The sequence below is a fragment of the Tenrec ecaudatus genome, chromosome 6 (assembly GCF_050624435.1).
Source record: "Tenrec ecaudatus isolate mTenEca1 chromosome 6, mTenEca1.hap1, whole genome shotgun sequence".
Taxonomy (NCBI): Eukaryota; Metazoa; Chordata; class Mammalia; order Afrosoricida; family Tenrecidae; genus Tenrec; species Tenrec ecaudatus.
The window spans coordinates 143180933-143186932 of NC_134535.1; positions in this window are offsets into that span (position 1 = coordinate 143180933).

Consider the following 6000-nt stretch of genomic DNA (forward strand, 5'->3'; position numbering starts at 1 on the left):
AAGGGCAGAAATCCAAATGGTCAATAAATATATGAGAGAATGTTCCATATCTCTAGCCATAAGAGAAATTCAAATTAAAACAACTATGAGATACCACCTAACATCCTCAAAGATAACCCAGTTCAAGAAATCAGAAAGTAACAAGTGTTGGAGGGAATGCAGAGAGATAGGAATTCTTGTCCACTGCTGGTAGACCTGTAGGTATGTACAGCCATTTTGGAAATCGATTTGGCGATATCTAAAACAGTTGGAAATTGAGCTACCATATGATCCAGCAATCCCCCTACTGGGCACATACCCAGAAGAGACAGAAAACAAATCACGCTCAGACATCTGTGCCCCAGTGTTCATCACAGCACAGTTCACAATTTCAAGGAGTTGGAAACAGCCCAAATTTCCATAAACAGATGAATGGATTAAAAAACTTGGGTACATACAATGGAGTATTACACATCCCTAAAAAGCAGTGATGAACACATGAAGACCTGGAGGAAAATATGCTAAGTGAAGTAAGCCAAGCACCAATGTACAAGTACTACATGAGTGCGCTGAGGTAAGCCCCAAAATTGCAACAGGACCTAGGGAAGAAGCTACTGTATACATATGTCCCTGGAGTGAGGTCCAGGTAATATGGCAGGGGCCAGACTAAACTCAGGGATACATATGGTAGCCCATCAAAAAGGAGGGGGAGGAAAGGTATGGGTAGCCGGAGGAACAGGGCACTAACCCACACCAGGGAGGATGTTGATTGTCTCCACAGGGAAAGAGGGACCAGACTTCAACCCGGAGTTCCAAAACAAGAACACAACACACTGACATGAAGCAGGGAACCGATAGAGAGGCCACTTCATCCTGGAGTTCCAAGACAAGAATACAACACACTGACATAAAGCAGGGAACTGATAGAGAGACTACTGTCCCGTCCCCATAGAAGAATTCACTTTAGAGGACAGCACTGAAGCTACAGCTCAAGAAGAGGGACTTGTCTGATCAGAGCACACAGGAGCCAACAAAGGGGAAAAGAGAAGGAAAAAAAAGAGTGAAGCACGTCCTGGCTCACCAAGCCTTGAGGTTAATGTTCCTGCGCAGAACAGCAATGCACAGAGATGACCACAGGGCCGGCCTCAGCATGGGACACAGCATTTCTCTTTGACCCATGGCACCCTGTGGACAACACTAGAGACACACAGCGGGAATTGTGCCCGTCATGACCTCACTATGCAGAAGTCAGCCTCTGGGAGGCATGCAGCAGAGCAGTGGGGGAGAGCAGAGCATAGAAGTCCCCAGGGATAGATGCCGTGCCAGGGCATTGCACCCCATCAGACTCGATGAATCACTCCTGAAGGACAACACATAGACCCTGACCTATTTATACTGTTTCTTTGTGTTGTTGTTGTTGTAGCTATTATTTTATTTTCTATTGTTGTTTCGTTGTACTCAGTCTTTTGATGGTACACAGCATGTCTACCTGGAAAGGATAAGCGGGATAAACAAGCCAGAAGAGAGAACAATGGGATAATGGTTGGGGGGGGGGCATGGGAGTAGGGGAGGTGGGGGAGGAGGGAAGTAAATGGGTGTTAACAAACCCAGGGACAAGGGAAAAACAAGTGATTCAAAATCAGTGCCAAGGAAGGTATAACAGGTCTGGCAGGGCTGGATCTAGGGCAATGTAACCGAGAGGAATTCCTAAAACCCAAATGAAGGCTGAACATGATAGTGGAACAAGAGGAAAGTACAAAGAAACAGAGGAAAGAAGTAGGAGGCAAAAGGCATTTATAGCAGTCTAAATACAGGCATATACAGATGTAAATATATTTATATATGATGAGGGGGAAATAGATCTATGTACATATATTTATAGGTTGAGTATTAAGAAAACAGATAGACTGTGGGCCCCTGCTCAAGTACTCCTTCAACACAAGAACACTTTGTTCTAACAATTTGGCAGTCTGAGATGCTCACTTTCCTGGCATGATCGCTGAAGACAATGGGTGCACAAGCAAATATGGTGAAGAAAGCTGATGGTGCCCCGCTACCAAAATATATAGCATCTGAAGTCTTAAAGGCCTAAAGATAAACAAGCAGCCATCTAGCTGAGAAACAACAAAACCCACAAGGAAGAGGAACACCAGCCTGTGAGTTTACAAGGTGTTGAAGGGATCAGGTATCAGGCATCAAAGAACAACAAAATCATAGCATTGTGAATGAGGGGGAGTGTGGAGTGGGAACCCAGGGCCCATATGTGGGAAATTGGACATCCCCTTGCAGAGAGGCTGCGGGGAGGAGACGAGCCAGTCAGGGTGCAGTGTGGCAATGATGAAATATAAAATTTTCCTCTAGTTCTTGAATGCTTCCTCCTTCCCACTATCATGATCCCAATTCTACCTTACATATCCGGCTGGACCAGAGGATGTACACTGGCACAGAGAGGAACTGGAAATACGGGGTATCCAGGACAGATAAAACCCTCAGGACCAGTGGTGAGAGTGGGGATACCAGGAGGGTGGAGGGAAGGAGAGGGTGAAAGGGGGAACAGATTACAAGGTCTACATATAACCTCCTCCCTGGAGGATGGACAGACAGACAGTAGAGAAGTGGGAGAAGGGAAACATCAGATGGTGTAAGATATGACAAAATAATAATAATTTATGAATTCTCAAGGGTTCATTGGGGTGCAGGGACTGGGGAGGGAGGGGAAATTGGGGAGCTGATACCAAGGACTCAAGGAGAAAGCAGGTGTTTTGAGAATGATGAGGGCAACCAATGTACAAATGTGCTTGACACACTGGATATATGTATGGATTGTGATGAGAGTTGTATGAGCCCCGAATAAAATGTTTTTTAAAAATTTTAAATGCTACCATCCTCTCCCCAAAAGAAACCGTCCTGTACCCAAACAAATTATGCCAGTTCTCCAAGAGTCCTTTGTTGACCATCTTCCCCAGATTTCATCACCACCGTATGTCCCCTCCACTTCATTATACCTCTGCTTATCCCTCAGCTCCTCCTCGAACTCCCCTAGTCTCTTCTTCAGCCTCTCCTGTACTCTCTCCCTCTTTGGCTTCCCACAATCATGGACAACCAGCATCCTCTCCAGACCCAGGATTTCCTTCTAATCTGTTCCCCCTTTCACCCTCTCCTTCCCTCCACCCTCCTGGTATCCCCACATCCATCCCCTACATCCAACCCTTCCCTTGGTAGAGGCGGGCCCTCCCCAGGGATCAACAGACCACCCTGTAAGGTATTAAGTCCCCATTTCCATTTCAGATCCATAGAGCTGGAGAGCCCAGAATCCACCTTTTCTGAGAGCCCTCAAGTCCTGACCTCCCTTATTGTGTCATTTTTCTGCACCCACTTCCCCACTTGGGATGATTGTCAACAGCTTCTCGTCCTTTTAACGTCAGAAGAACTAAGAGAATCTAGGCATAGGCGGAAAAAGCTTTGCTCTCCTCAATGCCTGGAACCCCAGAGGAGAAGTTAGACGCTCTCTCAGACCTACTTCCCCTTTCCCGCCCTGACTGGGACCCAAATGTTAGTGGTGGGAGGAGGGCTCTGAACACCCATAATTGGTCTCTGTTTGTAGCATAACAGCCACAGCAAGAAGCCCACCAATTTATCTAAAATAACTGAGGTAGTCCCAGAGCCAGAAGAATCTCCCAGTGCATTTTATTGGCACGTCTCTGAGAGAGGCTTACTGTACTTTCATTCCTTTTGACCCTTCAGTCAACATAGCTTTTGTCCTGCAATCTGCCCCTGACAGCCCGAGTTACCAAAACTAGAAGGTGTTGCTAGCATGAACTGGCCAGCTTGCAGAAATTGCACAAAAGGGTTTTCATAACCGTGACCTCAAAAAACAAAGAACTTGCTATGTCAGTTGATAGGGGTTCGAAGCATCAAGCATAAGATTGTTACTGATACCCAAAGAGTAAGTAGCCACCTGTACTCTGCCCCACCCACGCCCTGATCTCCAGGAATCACGATCTACACTGCCCTCTAGTGGCCTAAATGGCTCTACGACAGCCTACAGGCACCAGCAACCAGACCCTCCCCCACCCTTAATAGAGACTAATATGCATACTGCAAGCAGACTCCTCACTGGAGAAATGAATGCCCAAATTGCAGAACCACTTCTAAATCTGTCTGTATTTTTACTCTACCTACCCAGAATTCAGACTCTGGATAGGGAGACCGGGGCTCTGTGTTACTAGGCCCCCAGGAACCCATGGTTACTGCATCTATTGGGGGCCAAACTGTTCCCTTTCTGGTAGATCCTGAAGGTGAGTTTTCTTTTCTCAAACAGCCACACTGGTCTCACTAGCTCAGTGGTTCTCAACCTTTCTAATGCCACGACCCTGTAATACAGTTACTGATGTGGTGGTGACTCCCACCCCCCCCTCCCAAACCATAAAATTATTTTCGTTTCTACTTCATAACTGTAATTTTGCTACTGTTATGAATCGGTTGACCCATATGAAAGGGTCATTCGAGCCCCCAAAGGGGTCGCAACTCATAGGTTGAGAACCACTGCTCTAAAGGAAGCCCTGTCATCTGCCCCTGCACTTGAACTCCCAGATGGAAGAAGTCACTCCTTCAGTTTGTACATGCGGACAATAGGTGGCAAAAGGAGTCCTTCCCCAAATGCAGGGTCCCTGGAAACAGACGGTTGCCTAGTTGTCAAGAAGACTAGCCCCAATGTCTAGATGGCCTACGTGCCTCTGAGCAGTGACTGTTACAGCCTTGCTTGTCAGAGAGGCTGAGAAGTTAATCCTCAGCCAAGACTTATGTATTACAGCTTCCCACCCTGTTGAAATCTTAATACAAGGGCCGGAAGCTCAGTGAAGGTCAAATGCCAGACGAAAAGAATATCAAAGCCTATTGCCAGATCACCCATGACTTGTCTTCAAAGCCACACAAAGTATCAGCCCTCCCACATTACTCCGGAATGATGACCCCGAGGTAACCTTGCATTTCTGAGAAAATCTGTTAGACTTGTCCCTGTCCTCAGGACCAGACCTATCTGACCAGCCCCTGCCACAGATGGGCACGATCCCCTCCAATGACGGAAGTAGCTTTGTGCAGGACAAGAAGCTGAGACCTCGGTAACCACCACAGTGGTTTCATTTGGGCCCAAGCCTTGCTGAAAGGCACCTCGGCCAGAAAGCAGAACAATCAGCTCTCACTCAAGCTTTATGGTGGTGACAATTAAATGTATCAACATTTACTCAGACAGCAGTTTTGTTTGGCTAGAGTTCACATACATGCTGCCATTTACAAGGAAAGGGAGCTCCTTGCCTCAGATGGAAAGCAGAATAAAAACAGAGGACATTCTAGCCCTTTTAGAGTTGGGCTGGCTGCCCTCAAAGGTAGCCGTCATGAATCGCAGAGGCCACCAATGCAGTGACACGCTGGGAGGATTTGTTCACAATCCGGCTGACTGTGCTGCTCCGGAGGCCGCACTAAAGCCGCTTGAACCCTTCACAATTCTCCCGTCTGCCTGCCACCACTGGTGTTGCCAGCTCTCCCACTTAGTCAGCAGAAGAACTCCCACTAGCGGAGCCGTTGCAGGCCTCCCCAGAGAAAAGCGGTTGGAAAGTGCTCCCAGCCTGCAGAGTGCTTCTGCCGGAGGTCACAGCCTGACTGCTAGTGAAACAGCTATACAGCGAAACCCACCTAAGAACTATGAAACTGCTCCCGCTCCAGTCTTCAACATAGTGTGCACCTCACCACTGACAACTGAGTGGTATCAGAGACTCAAGGTGTGCGCCATGTGTCCAACTAAATGTTCGACAAGGTACGACGAGCCAATCTCCGGGAAACCGCCTTTGTGGAATAGCCCTGCGAACATTGGGTCCTGGACTTTAAGATTAAGTTACCAACTCTTAGACACAGTACCTGTAAGGGATTTTAGACAATTTTCTGCGTGGCTAACGCCCTCCTCCCTAGGAAAGAAACTGCCTCAGCTGTGGCTAACTTCCTTTACAATGAGATTATTCCTCGGTA